Source organism: Neofelis nebulosa, chromosome 7, assembly GCF_028018385.1.
Source record: "Neofelis nebulosa isolate mNeoNeb1 chromosome 7, mNeoNeb1.pri, whole genome shotgun sequence".
Taxonomy (NCBI): domain Eukaryota; kingdom Metazoa; phylum Chordata; class Mammalia; order Carnivora; family Felidae; genus Neofelis; species Neofelis nebulosa.
In genome coordinates this window covers 76,149,128-76,165,084 of record NC_080788.1, presented here as the reverse complement: position 1 = coordinate 76,165,084, position 15,957 = coordinate 76,149,128, and the positions used below count along the sequence as shown (strand labels likewise).

Sequence of the window (15,957 nt, the reverse complement as noted above, 5' to 3'; positions counted from 1 at the left end):
GTAAGGGGATGGAGAACCATCTATCATGCTAATGGTCAACAAAAGAAAGCTGGAATTGCCATACTTATATCAGACAATCTAGATTAAAATAAAGACTGTAACAAGAGATGAAGAAGGGCATTATATCATAAGTAAGAGGTCTATCCACCAAGTACATCTAACAATTGTAAACATTTATGCCCCCCAATGAAAGCACCCAAATATATAAATTAATCACAAATACAAAGAAATTCATTGAACCTAATACCATAATAGTAGGGGACTTCAACACCCCACTTACAACAATGGACAGGTCATCTAAGCAGAAAATCAGCAAGGAAACAATGGCTTTGAATGACACACTGAACCAGATGGACTTAACAGATCTATTCAGAACATTTCATTCTAAAGCAGTGGAATACACATTCATCTTGAGTACATATGGAACATGGAACATTCTCCTGAATAGATCACATTCTGGGACACAAATCAGCTCTCAACAATGTACAAAAAGACTGAGATTGTACCGTGCATATTTTCAGACCACAAGGTTATGAAACTTGAAATCATCCACAAGAAAAAATTTGGAAAGACAACAAATACCTGGAGATTAAAAAACATCCTACTAAAGAATGAATGGGTTAACCAAGAAGTTAAAGAGGAAATTAAAAAGTACATGGAAACCAATGAAAATGATAACACAATAACCCAAAACCTCTGGGAGGCAGCAAAGGTGGTCATAAGAGGGAAGTATATAGTGAAAGATCTCAGATACAACCTAACCTTACACCTTAAAGAGCTGGAAAGAGAATAGCAAATAAACCCAAAAACTGCAGAAGACAGGAAATAATAAAGATTAGAGCAGAAATCAATGCTATTGAAACCAAAAAAAAAAACAAAAACAAAACAGTAGAACTGATCAATGAAACCAGGAACTGGTTCTTTGAAAGAATTAACAAAATTGATAAACCTCTAGCCAGTTTGATCAAAAAGAAAAAGGAAAGGACCCAAATAATTAAAACAAGAATGAAAGAGGAGAGATCACAACCAACACTGCAGAAATATAAATAAGAGAATACTATGAGCAATTATATGCCAATAAAATGGGCAATGTGGAAGAAATGGACAAATTCCTAGAAACATATAAACTACCCAAACTGAAACAGGAAGAAATAGAAAACTTGAACAGACCCATAGCCAGTAGGAAATTGAATCAGTAATCAAAAATCTCCCAAAAAACAAGAGTCCAGGGCCAGATGGCTTTCCAGGGGAATTCTACCAAACATTTAAAGAAGAGTTAACACTTATTATTTTGAAGCTATTTCAAAAGATAGAAATAGAAGGAAAACTTCCAAACTCATTCTATGAGGCCAGCATTATCTTGATTCCAAAACCAAAGACCCCACTAAAAAGGAGAACTACAGAGCAATTTCCCTGATGAATATGATGCAAAAATTCTCAATAAGATACTAGTCAACTGGATCCAACAATACATCAAAAGAATTATTCACCATGATCAAGTGGGATTATACCTGATATGAGGGGCTGGTTCAATATCCACAAGTCAATGTGATTCATCACATTAATAAAAGAAATAATAAGAACCACATGATCCTCTCAATAGAAGCAGATAAAGCATTTGATAAAATACAGCACACTTACTGGATAAAAAACCCTCAAGAAAGTAGGGATGGAAGGATCATACCTCAAGATCATAAAAGCTATATACAAAAGACCCACTGCTAATATCATTCTCAATGGGGAAAAACTGAGAGCTTTTCCCCTAAGGTCAGGAACACGACAGCGATGTCTCACCACTGTTATTCAACATAGTATTGGAAGTCCTAGCCTCAGCAATCAGACAACACAAAGAAATAAAAGGCATCCAAATTGGCAAGGAGGAAGTCAAACTTTCACTCTTTATAGACGACATGATACTCCAAATGGAAAACCCAAAAGATTCCACCAAAACACTGCTAGAACTGATATGAATTTAGCAAAGTCATGGTATATAAAATCAATGCACAGGAATCAGTTGTAATTCTATACACCAATAATGAAGCAGCAGAAAGAGAAAATGGAGGCATCACAATTCTGGACTTCAAGATATATCACAAAGCTGTAATCATCAAGACAGTATGGTACTGGCACAAAAACAGACACCCAGATCAATGGAACAGAATAGAGAACCCAGAAATGGACCCACAAACGTACGGCTAACTAATCTTTGACAAAGCATAAAAGAATATCCAATGGAATAAAGACAGTCTCTTCAGCAAATGGTGTTAGGAAAACTGGACAGCGGCAAGCAGAAAAATGAACCTGGATGGTGTAAGAAGGATGACTTTCTTACACCATATACAAAAATAAACTCAAAATGTATGAAAGACCTAAATGTGAGACAGGAAGTCATCAAAATCCTCAAGGAGAAAGCAAGCAAAACCTCTTTGACCTTGGCCGCAGTAACTTCCAACTCAACAGGTCTCCAGAAGCAAGGGAAACAAAAGCAAACATGAATTATTGGGACCTCATCAAAATAAAAGCTTCTGCACAGTGAAGGAAACTAAAAGGCAACTGATGGAATAAGAGAAAAACTGAGATATCTGAAATGACATATCAGATAAAGTGTTAGTAACCAAAATCTATAAAGAACTCAACACCCGCCCTCAAAAAAATAATCCAGTGATGAAATGGGCAAAAGACATGAATAGATAAGTTTCCAAAGAAAACATCCAAATGGCCAACAGAGACATGAAAAAAAATGCTCAACATCCCTCATCATCAGGGAAATGCAAACCAAATCCACAAGGAGATACCACCTCACACCTGTCAGAATGGCTAACATTAACAACTCAGGCAACAACAGATGTTGGAGAGGATGCGGAGAAAGAGGATGTCTTTGCACTGCTGGTGGGAATGCAAACTGACGCAGCCACTCTAGAAAACAGTATGGAGGTTCCTCAAAAAATTAAAAATAGAACTACCCTACGACCCAGCAATTGCACTACTAGGTATTTATCCAAGAGATATAGGTGTGCTATTTCAAAGGGGCACAGGCACCCCAATGTTAAAAGCAGCACTATCGACAATAGCCAAAGTATGGAAAAGAGCCCAAGTGTCCAATGACTTACGAATGGATAAAGACGATATGGTGTGTGTGTGTGTGTGTGTATATACACACACATATATATATACATGCGTGCTATATATATATATATATATATATATATATATATATACACAAACACACACACACACAATGTGTATACGTACATACACCCACACACACACCCACAATGGAGTATTACTCAGCCATCAAAAAGAGTGAAATCTTGCCATTTGCAACAACGTGGATAGAACTAGAGTGTATTATGCTAAGCAAAATTAGAAAAAGACAAATATCATATTACATCACTCATATGTGAAATTTAAGATACAAAATAGATGAACATAAGGGAAGGGAAGCAAAAATAATATACAAACAGGGAGGGGGACAAAACATAAGAGACTCTTAAATATAGAGAACAAACTGAGGGCTGCTGGAGGGGTTGTGGGTAGGGGTTGGGCTAAATGGGATGAGCTTGGGTTGGGATGAGCCAACACTTGTTGGGATGAGCACTGGGTGTTATATGTAGGGGATGAATCATGGGATTCTACTCCTGAAATCATTACTGCACTATATGCTAACTTGGGTGTAAATTTTTAAAAAATAATTTAAAAAAGGTAAACATTTTCCCTAAACACAATTGTGACAAATATTGAGGGGCAGCAACTTGTCAATATTTAACCTGTCCTATCTTTACTGTGTTCTCTCTCACCATGATCCCTCCACTCATCCACTCAGTGGTCTAGCAAGATCCAAGAGCATTCCTCAATATCTCCCACTTTCTCTCCACCCAATCAGTCAGAAAGTTTTACTAATTTTGCCTCCCAAATATCTCACAACCAATCATTTCCTTCTATCCTGAATTTCTCTGTCACTCTGTCATCATTTCACCTATAATAATTCTCTACATCTAATCTTGTGTCCCCGCTGGTCACAATCCCCACAGAGACCTTGTGATCCTTCCAAACACAACTCTGATGATGTCATTCCCCTGCTTAAAACCTTTCAGGATTTCTCCAGCGCCCTCCAAGTAACATTCCAAGTCCTTAATACAGCAGAGCAGGTATTGCATTCTTTGGTCTCTGTCTCCAGCCTTTTTCACACTCTCTTCCTCACTCTCTTTCGTCCAGGCACACAGGTTTATGGGCAGTCCCAATAGGTACTTTATACTTTGCTCCATCAGAACCCTGAAGTCTCCAAGTATTCATTTCAGTAGTGCCTTATGTGCATTTGTCACATTGTAACCAGTTGTTTCCTGAGGTAAACATGTTGTCAAAACCTTTCTATCCCATGCGTGTAAACCTCACAAGGTAGGGAACGTCATCTTTCTGGCTTCATTGTTGTATTTTTTACCTCACATAGTACCAGGCACAGTGCGCTAAAATACTTGAATGAATAAGGAATGGGATGATTAAATGGGTAGAAAGTGAATAGAGGCTAGCTATCCTATTTTTCCAGATAGATAGACAATTTTACGTGATGTGCAGAGCCACCTGTTGGCAGAAATCCACCACTGGTCTCTTGTGTTTCTGCTTGTCTTCCAATAAAAAGGCATTGACAGCTTTGTTCTGGATTGTCTTTGCAAGGATGTCTACATAGTCAACCACCTTGGAAGACAGAGGTGATATCTCTCTGTGAAGCAGAGGGCGTATTTGTTTCCTGACCCTAAACACATCTCCCTCTGGAGCAATAGTTTGGGAAGATTGCTAGCAGCCCTCTTCCATAACTGAGGATTTCTTAAATTCAGGGTTTCTCTGGCAAAAAATCTGTGTACACAACATCTACTTGGGCTGCTCTCCATTGCCTCTGTGGGATGCAGAAGGCCAAAGGAACCAATACAAAAATTAAGCTTGTGATATTTTCTGTACCCTGAGTAATAAAGTTCTCTGTCTCTGACCCAAGAGTCTCACGTCTTCTGAAGCATCTATGAAACAATGGCAGGCTAATTTGACAGCTTGAAAATTGGATAAAATCTTAGACTCTTAACAGTTCTTGACACCATGAGCTGTAAAAATTGGCACAGCTGGGAGAAGGGGGTAGAGGCTGAGATCCTCTTGTGAAAATTGGGAATCCTACAAACCACAATATTTCGATTGGCTATGAATTTGAGCTCTTCTTCAAAAGTTAATTTGGAGATGTTTCGAAAAATATGCCAACTCTTGTCTTCAGATTTCATAAATACCATATTATAATATGGTGTTAATAAAAATGTAATTCTGGGAGCACTTGCAACAGAAAGGTCTCTGTTCAAAAGTAAGACTCCTGCACCCTATCCCAAGTCTATTAAATTGGAACTATACTCATAAAAATTATTTTTATAGTTGAAATAGCAGTTTTGTACCGATCCATTGATTTTCCCCCATACCTCCTAGGAACCAAAAGTTTGCATCCTCCCTCAAACATATCTATATACATATGTATATGTATATGTGTGTGTGTGTGTGTGTGTGTGTGTGTGTGTGTGTGTATATATATATATATATATAAACAATTCAGCATCAGGATCCAAACCCCTAACTTTTAAAAGAGTTAAAGCTATGCCCACACCCTAATCTCATTCCATCCTTTCTGTTTGTAATAATCCCACCCATGTTCTGCAATTCTATATATCACCATCTAATATACATTTTATGGATAGTAAAGAGAGAATACATGATGGTGATAAGGAGAGAAAGCATATCTACAAACAAGATAAACACAACATGCCTAAACCTCTCCATTTAGAATAGGGCAAGTATATAACGTAGATAAAAAAGAATTTATAGGGGCGCCTGGGTGGCGCAGTCGGTTAAGCGTCCGACTTCAGCCAGGTCACGATCTCACGGTCCGTGAGTTCGAGCCCCGCGTCAGGCTCTGGGCTGATGGCTCAGAGCCTGGAGCCTGTTTCAGATTCTGTGTCTCCCTCTCTCTCTGTCCCTCCCCCGTTCATGCTCTGTCTCTCTCTGTCCCAAAAATAAAAAAAAATAAAAAAAACGTTGAAAAAAAAAAAAAAAAAAAGAATTTATAAAGTTTTCCTTTAATAGAAAGTGAACTTATAGTCTTCTCTTTCAACCTATAGGTGCAAAATTAAATGACAGCTCTAGCAAACAAAGAAGCTCGGTATTCAGTAGTCTTTATTGTCACAGTAAGGTCTGAATTTTCGGCTTCCTTTTATTTCACAAGTAAGCTCCAAACCTTGCAGCATCCTATATGAAAAGCACGGCTTGCTCAGATGCCAAGAATGAAAGATCTAATTACTGATGGAAACTCACCTGTGAGCACAACCCAGCTAGCGCCGCTCGAGGGGCTCATTTAGAGTCTCTTAATGGCTTTGATTCAAAGAACTCCCTGAAGACTGAACTGATTACATCAGGATTTCTGGCTGCAATGGTCAAAGTAATATCCACAGGATATGACAGGAATTATGATGGATATCGAAAGCTCTGCAAATCGAAGAGTAAAATCACTTTTCTACCTGAGAGTTCTGTTCCCTATAAAACTCAGAATATATCAACAGTGAAAAGTTAATCTCTTCCCAGGAGAAGTAATGAAGATATACAACACACAACTCTGCCGGAGAAAAGGAAAAGAATCTTTCCTTTGTGAAGATTTTCTCCTCACATAACCTAATTGGAAATTGTATAGGATACTAAATAATGTGTTGGATTAAATACCCACCAGACTAGCATAGAAAAAAATTGACCAGCCTTCATAGTACACATAAATTTATTGTTGAAAACTTTCTCTTTAGAAATCAATGTCTTTCAGATATTAAGATGTGTCTTTGAATGTGACCTAAGGCATGCTGCTATGACAAAAAGTTTCAATTTAACTTTAAAAAACTGGTTGTAGGAAAGTATTCTTTTCATTTTTGAACCTACATTTACAGACCAAATCTATAATATATATGCACACACATACACACACACATTTAAAATGAAAACCAGTTAAAGCCCAAATGATTTATGTAGATACTCTGCCCTTAAGAGAATGAAGCAGAACACCCCACTTCTAACTCGTGGGCCTCGTGACTTACTTCCACAAAGTAGGGTGTGGAGGGGGTGAGGGACAAGTTAGAGTGGAAAAACCTGACAAGCATGATCTCAGCAAAGAGTTCAAGGTTTACACCACCAATGACAACTCCCGCGCTCTTGATAGGATACCGTGAGAAAGGCACATTCGCCTCTCTGGTTCTCCTCTCCAAAACTCCCAACCCCACACTACTCATAAAGAAAACATCAGATAAATCCCAGTTAAGGGACATCGAAAAATACCTGACCAGAACTCCTCATAACTGCCCAAGTCATCAAAAACAAGGAAAATCTAGAGGCTGGTAAAAGGATATAAGCTTTCAGTTATATGATGACCAAGGTCTGAGGTCCAATGTATAACAACGGGAACTACAGTTGATAATACCGTATTGTATATTTCAAATTTGCTAAGGGAATAGAATTTAGGTGTTCTCATCAAAAGAAGAGATAACTTTTTTTAAAAAATAAAATAAGTTTCCCATGTTTCTTATTCTGTATATTGAAAATGAAAGCAAAGTGAGTTGCATTGTCTAGTAGATAGCAATTCTTGTCATACAGTGTTCACGGAATGATCATTAGAGGTGCTCTGATTTGCATGTGAATGGGGAAATTAAACTATACTCTTGAAAGACCAAAAAATAAAACAAAAGAGAGTCTGAGAAACTGCCATAGCCCAACGGAGCCTTCAAACATGATGAGTAAATATAATGTGATATCCTAGATGAGAGCCTGGAACAGAAAAATAACAGATGGATATTAAGGAGACCTGAATAAAATGCGGCCTTTAGTTGATAATAAGGTATCAATATTAATTCATCAGTGATGACAAATGTATCATACTGTAAGATGTCGATAATAGGCAAATCTATTTTTGGTGGGTACATAGGGACTCTACTATCTTCACAATTTTCCTGTAAATCTAAATCTATTCCAAAATACAAAATTTATTTTTAAAGTTTTTTTAAGGAGTCAATAAACTATTTTCTGAAAAAAAAAAAATTAAAGCTCCAAACTCTGAAGCCTGATTTGATCCTAAGCCAGTAGTGATTATCTGATTATATCCACATAGGCTAATTACAACATAGTTATATTTTTACATAACTAGGTAGCATCTAAAAGCAAGACGAAGAACTATGTGTTAACCCAAAGAATAAAAATGCACTGGTATTCACAAAATCTTCCATGTCACATCTGAATCCCATCTTCTAAATGCCTATTTCTCTAGCAAATGCTTTCAAAACAGAAGCCACTGTTTTACTGTTCCTGGTAAATACAAAGCACTGACCTTAGCTGACAGCAAAAATAAAGGATGCAAGGTTAACAAGGTATGAATTCAGGATAAAAAGTTACATTCTCAAAAAAAAACAAAAACAAAAACAAAAACAATTCCTCCTATACATGGGGCCCGAAAATCCTTTCCCAGGGTATAAAGTATCTTACAATTACAGAGATTTAATTGCAAATTCATTCTGATTCATAATGAATCTAATTTTCTAACTTGAGTCTAAATGACTGGCAAGTGTTTTTTTGTTTGTTTGTTTTTTCAACGTTTTTTATTTATTTTTGGGACAGAGAGAGACAGAGCATGAACGGGGGAGGGGCAGAGAGAGAGGGAGACACAGAATCGGAAACAGGTTCCAGGCTCCGAGCCATCAGCCCAGAGCCCGACGCGGGGCTCCAACTCACGGACCGCGAGATCGTGACCTGGCTGAAGTCGGACGCTTAACCGACTGCGCCACCCAGGCGCCCCTGGCAAGTGTTGTTTTGATTCCATGGCTTGGCGATGGGCCTTTCCCAAAGACATGGATTGAGATGAGACAGAGAGAGGGGGGAAGAAAACTGTGCTATTCATGCTATAACTCAGCAGCTCAGCTCTATTTGTATTTATATAGATTTCATATATACTGAAGCGATGTTCTAATTGGTATTTAAGTTCCCGATATATCTCGTGAGTTAAATGAAGTCTCATGAGATATATTGGGAACCTAAATACCAATTAGAGCATCACTTCAGTACGAAAATATGTACTTATTTCCAAACACTGAATTATAAACTACTGACTGTAGAAACCAGACCATGTGTGAAACATTGCCTACTCACATACCTTCATATCAGGAATTTTACATGTTGCATCCACTTACTTAGAGTATTTGAGTAATGCTACACCTACCTTCCTCTTCACAGAAGCCCAATTAAAGTACCAACACTCCGTGTTCTAGGGAAAAAATTAAGCACATAAACTAAACCCTAGTTGCAGAGTTGTTCCACAATATTTATAATATGGAAGAGCTCATTTCTAACAAGAGACTGCTTAAATGAACATGCACATCTGTGTATTGGTATATTACGCAATCATTAAAATGGCTATAGAATAACATTTAATGTCAGGAAAAAATTTTTACCGTATACTGGGGGCGGGGAGTCAATTACCTGTTTATTCTCAGATCAACCCCCATCATTCTCTGCTCTGTCGCATCGCACAGCGAACTATATTTCCCTGCCCTGGGGCATCCAGCAGTTTCAGACTACGAAAGGCACGAGCAGAACACTACGGTGTGGGTGTGTAGCCAACAATGTCACAATGCATGCAGGTCACCAGGGACCCATTTTTTTATGGTTTCTAAGTGTGCCTCCCCCAGCTCCCACAAGCTTGCATGTGATTTTCCATCAAGGGAGCCCCTGCAATTATTCTTTGGAAAAAGCGTCTTCAGGCTGTGGGAGCTCACATCGCCTAGCAAAGATCTAGAAATGCCTGTGTACTTTAGAGGAGGGGTTGCCAGTAACCAATGCCTGAGATGGGTAAGGGTTATAACAACACAGCTCCTTTGCTTCAGGATCGGAGAAGTGAGGTGCAGCTGACACCACAGGACCCGGCTACAGCCACCGTCTGAGGAACTTTGCCTGGCTTTTCCTCCTCCTCTGATCCTGCCTCTCCACTCCTTACTTCCAGGACCCCTTCTGCAATAATTCCTAACATGCAAACCCTTGCCCCTGGGGAACTCCCTCTCCTTCCACACCTGTGCTGCCCCCTGCAGAGGCTCCAGCTCCTGTCAGCTAACTTCCCCTTACTTGGCCAATACAAGCACGCTCAAATCTCTCATGTTAAGGTTAGGACATTATTCAGAAGAGTGGGACTGTGGGATTGGGGACGGCGGTATTTGGGTGTCTCAGGTAAAACTGCACAATCTTGAGCCACCCCAACATCTTGGGCCTCCACTGCCCTTTCAGAGTAAAAAGGGCATTTCAGCAACAGGCTTGATCTGTGTCACCCCCTCATCTTATGTGGCCCAACCCCAAGAAGCAGCTGGCCTAATAGCAAGAATGGTTTGCTGAAAGTTCACTGTGGCTAATGTGCATATAATAAAAGTGCACTGCAACTTTGCAGCATTGTTTTCCAATGGTTTATAGATCTTGGTTCCCAAGGGAGCAAGGTTTCGCAATCGTCCCGTTCAATTATAAGCTAAAACTGTCTGCTGGTCACTTTGGGCCTCTCGTGCCATTGTTCCAACAGGCAGAGGGGTTATTGTACTAGCTGATGATACATACAATCTATCAAAGGGAAACTGCATTGAGGCGACACAAGAGGGCCAGAAGACTACGCCAGAACCCAGAAGAACCAGAAGATGTACCGTGGCACCTTCCACTACTTCCAGGTCCACAGTAAAAGTCCACGGAAGATTACAACAACCTAATCAAGGCAGACCACCAATGACATATATGCTTCAGGGAGAAAGAGTCAGATCATTCCGCCAGAACCCAGTTGAGGTGCTCCTGAGTGTCGTGTCAGAGAACGTGGAATGGACCGTACAAGACAAAAAAAAAAAAAAAAAAAAAAAAAAAAAAAAGATGTGTCAATGATATGGCCTCATGACGTCTACAGAAACGAGGACTGCCTGTATATATTAACAAAATACCTACGTCCACCTTTCTCCTTCCTTTACTATTTTGTTTGAGGAGTATTGGCAAGTCCTAATTTCATAATTTAGTTCTCAGAAAACCGAACCACAAATAGGAGCACCTGGAACTAACAGGTGCTGCAGATCACGGTGGAGAACCTAGCTTGGCTAACACAGTTACTCTGTGCCTCCAACTGGGGGAAAGGAGGGAAATGTCTGTCTGTATAAGTGACAGCTGCCTCCTGATAGGTGCAAGTGTGAAGTCGTTGCCTAGACATTAAACTCAGGCAGAAGAGTGAAAGGGGGTGCTGAGTGACAAGAAGGAGACAGTAATAGCCACTCTCCTGTTGGCTCTCAGATCCATTTCTTGCTCTTTGCCCTCCAGCGTGGCACAGGCAACGACATGTCCTCAGCCCAGAGTATTTAACCAGACAACCAAAGGACGGAAGGGGTGGAGAAACCTGGGTACTCTTCCCCTGCTCTCCCTGCCGCGAGTGCACCCTTACAGCAGCTGTGTCTTTCCTGTGGCTCCAGCCTCCACCGGCCCTCACCGCCATCCGGCCCTAGCTCTGCAGCCCTCTGCACGGATCTGCCTCCAGCTAGATGGCCCTGGTGTCCATATTCTGTTAACACTGCCTCTTCCCTTCGTCCCTTCACGTCTGGGAGTAAGGCATTTTCCTACTGCTGGTCGTTTCTGGGTTGCCTCGCCATTCTCTGTTTGACTACTAAACTCTGGCATCAGCTGTGTAATAAATCCCCTTTATTTTACACTTGTTTGAAACATATACAGTGGTTTCTATTTGCTGATGATTCCTAATACCATTCTTTTTCGTTAATGTTTTACTTCTGAGAGAGCGCAAGTAGGGGAGGGACAGAGAGGAAGGGGGACAAAGGGTCTGAAGTGGGCTCTGTGCTGACAGCAGAGAACCCAGTGAGGGGCTTGAACTCATGAACCACGAGATCATACCTGAGCTGAAGTCTGACACTTAACTGAGCCACCCAGGTGCCTGATACCATTCTTAAGTATAAATAAAAATACCACAAAGCAATATGTTCTCAGTTAAAGAAAACACACATACATATTCATAAAAACGTCCTGAAAAGATACACTTTCAAGTTGTTAACAGTGGCCAGAAATTCTGAGATAGAGTAATCCTCCCTTATCTGGAGAGATACATGCCATGACCCCCAGTGGGTACCTGAAACTGTGAACAGTACCGAACCCTATACGATATATCCTATGGGGTTTTTTTTAATTTACTTACAAATTAGGCACAGTAAGAGATAGCAATAATGAAATAGAACAGTTAAAACAATGTATACTTAAAAAGTTATGTGAATGTGGTCTCTCAAAATATCTTATTGTACTGTACTCACCCTTCTTCTTTGTGATGATGTGAGATGATACAATGCCTTCATGGTAACACGAAGTGAGGTAAATGATGTAGGCACTGTGACTAGCATTAGGCTACTGTTGACCTTCAGCGATAGGTTAAAAAAAAAAAAAGGACCATCTGCTTCTAGATGACAGTTGACCACAGGTACCTGAAACCACAGCAAGTGAAACCAGAAGTAAGGTAGGACTACTTTACCAAAACTCTCCTCTTCCATCCACGTAATTCATTTTTGAGGTCCCAAAGGGAAATATATTCATAGACCATAATGTCCAGCAAACGAATACTCTTACTAGTGGATCTGTCCTCCAATCCTAATATGGAACTCTGGTGAGCAAGACTAGACTATGATTTCTTCTTACCCCTACCGATGGTGTCTTCCTGCTCCTCTCACTTGCTCACCATTGGACATACTCTGGTTGTAGTTTCCAGGCTGTCTCCAGGCTAGGGGAAAAAGAAGGAAGAGTTGAAGAACTGAGGGAAACGTCTCCAAATCCCTCTAGTATTTAGGAAGTATGTAGCAGCTGCACCTGCAGCTGAGGGAGGGAGAGCCCAACTGAGCTACAGGTGCCTGGGGCCACGAGAAGCTGGGGGCAGGGTAGGAGGACTGAGCAAACAACTCCAAGGAATGCCAGCAGCAGGAAGCAGCAGCCATCAGTGACCAGGGGAGAAGAAAAGCAACCAACTATTGCTTGTAGTCCTGAGGCACAGACAGGTGAAAGCTGCTAGGGAAAAAGGCAGGACGAGACTGAGTATTCATTTTTTACATAAAGTTCTCACTCTCTTTGAGAAGCAAATAATCATCCAGGAGAGGGGCCAAGAACATAGTCCCTTATCACTGCATTATACTTGAGATCTTGAATCTCTCCCAATGATCAAAGCTTTGTCGCTGAATTAATCTCACTGTACCTGGGGCCCTCTTCTCAGGATGAGCTCTCTCATGAGAAATACAGCAGACATTGCTGGATGGGACCCACATCTAATCCTATCCCCTCTTACTTAATAGGACTCTCCCATTTTGTGCAGAGACCTACCCTTCTCCGAGAAAACCTGTGCTTTAGGGAAGCCTGATACCAGGTGTGGCCCTGGGAGGCAAATGCTGATTGGTGTAAGCCAATCACGGGGATCCTGTTCTCCTTGCCAGCAATTGGTTTAGGCATGAGCAGATGAGGCACTTGTGTTCGATAAAACATGAGAAGATGTCTGCTATCAGGCTTCTGGGAAAGCCTTCTTCAGTCTTAAGAAGATCCACATGAGAAAACAAGTTCTTCTAGATGTGGTCACTCCTGGTTAGGACCTTGGAAGCGTTAGAGGGGAAGTTAGGAGGGGAACATGCCTGAAGACGAATCCAAAACGCTGAGGATGGCAGAGCAGAAAGACAAACCTGGAGTCTAATGATGTAATTTATCCATCAAATGAGCCAATGCTGACACTGGCCTATCCCTGGCTTGTTAAATACTTAACATCCTGCTTGAAGTGAATTAGATCTGGAGTTTTCTGTTGCTTGTAGTCTAAAACATTCTAATTGGTACAAGAAGAATCTCAGACCTTCTCCTAATGAGTTGTGTTTTAGTTGGAGTTATTAATGCTAGTTATCCTAATAAATCATCCCCCAATCTCAATGCTTTAACCTAATAAAAGCTCATGGCTGGCTCATGATCAGATGTTTGGCATACAACCTTTTTCTGTGTGGCTGAGAGATTCTTTCTTCCTCTGTCTTAGGTTTCCAGTATCCTTTGGTGTTTCGTTGAAGTCACCCGTTGGTTCCTCTGCATTCAGGTAACGGATAACTAAAGTGGGAGAATATAAAAGATGGCAGAAGACATTTAGGGGCCAGATCTGCCCAGAGAGTTGATTCATTCACATGTTTTCTAGGCATGTCCAGTGCACTTGTCAAGTTTACACTCGTCTACACATTACAGAATCCCAACTGCACAAGCGCTAACAAATGGGGTTCATTTTTACACACACATACAAAATCCAAACAAGACGGGTGCCACCCAGGACCCAGCATCCTTCTGTCTTTCCACTCCATCATCCTTACTATGTGTCTTTCTTCCTTATGCTTCCAAATGGTGTTACACTTCTAGGAATTCGAGTATTATACTAAATTCCAGACCAGAAGGAGGAGAAAGGGCTAATGGTATGTTTCACCTGTCTGTCTCCTTTTAGTCTAGGAACTTTCCTGGAAGCCTTACCCAGAAGACTTCTGCTTGTTTTTCATTGGTCAGAACTGCATCTTCTAGCAAGGGAGATTGGGGTGATAAGCACTGAACTAGCTACATTGCCATACTGAACAAGTGGGCTTCTGTAACCAAGGAAGAAGGGAGGATGGATGATGGATACCAGGTAGGCAACGATGAAAGTGTGCCACTCATCCAGAGCTTCAGCTGAGACCTCTAGGACACTGGTTCTTTTCTCCGCTTCCTTTGAGGCCTTTAAATCAGGAGTCCAACCAATGAAGATAAATACCCTCACTTTCTTTACCGTCCATGTGCTGAAGGAGTTGAAGATTTCAGATTTGCTACCTGTATGGTACACACAGGATAGCTAGTTTGTGCAGACACACCCCGAATGCCCTTGTTAATCACTATCTTGAAAATCCTGCCCTCCCTCTATACTCCCATCAAGCAGAATGTACAGCAGAATGTGTTGCTCAGTGTTCAAGGTCAGGGGCTGTGGGGTGGCCAATCCAGAGTGTCTCCATTGTAACAAGGAGTATCCAGGTAGCAGGACTTGATCCCCTTGGAAACGCTGGCTGTGCAAGGAGGGGAAGGGCCACTGATGGTTGCTAGATTAAACTGCTATGATATAAAACTTGCTGCACGTAGATCCCAGCAGCGGATGATTTGTCCAGTCAGCTGCTCCTCGACCCCTCTGTGTGTAAGTTACCCCAAAAACCTCCGTCTTGATTGTCTTTTCTTTGGCCTCACTGGGCCATCACCCACCCTACGCTTAGAGTCTGCTGGGGTGTGGCCGCACACTACCTCACACACGTTATAACACTAGTTTCTTGTTTGAGTCAGTTAGAAGTTTGACTTGAGATAGAATGACATAGGGTGGGGTCCCAATGTCATTTATTTTCAACCAAGACACTTTCTGCTGTGTGCCAACTTCATTCATGTTTCCCTGAAGTAGGAATGGGATTCGATTGATTGTGTCTACAACTCTGGTTAGCAAGAATGAGAATCAGCAGTTCGATCTCCCTGAGAACTCACACGTAAAATTGAAGAAAGGCCTGTGAGGCATGAATTGAAGGCACTGCCTATCATGCAACTTTGCCTGGGAAGGGGAGGGGTCGAGAGCATCACTTTGCATTCACTAAAGTGTTTTTAGTTCACTTACCTAACACATATTTTTTTTTAATGTTTTCTATTATGTATAAAATCAATGTTAGGAAATCGGGAAAGTACAAATACACATTAGGCAAAAACCTACCTTCAAGGATTTTATAAGTTAATGGAGAGTCTATGACACGCACCAGAATAACCACAACACAAATTAGATTAGGATAAGCACAATGTGCATACTATTAAAAAAAGAGAGACAGAAAAAAAATTGCTATCCATGTG

General features: G+C 40.8%; 1 long non-coding RNA gene across 1 annotated transcript; it reads right to left on the bottom strand.

Moving 5' to 3' along the window:
* Positions 1-12,373: 12,373 nt before the first annotated feature.
* LOC131518230 (uncharacterized) lies at positions 12,374-14,169 on the bottom strand. The gene is made up of 3 exons (XR_009264961.1): positions 14,065-14,169; positions 12,748-12,829; positions 12,374-12,536 (listed from the first exon to the last, which is right to left on the bottom strand). It is a non-coding gene; the product is annotated as an uncharacterized LOC131518230 (long non-coding RNA).
* Positions 14,170-15,957: the final 1,788 nt, after the last annotated feature.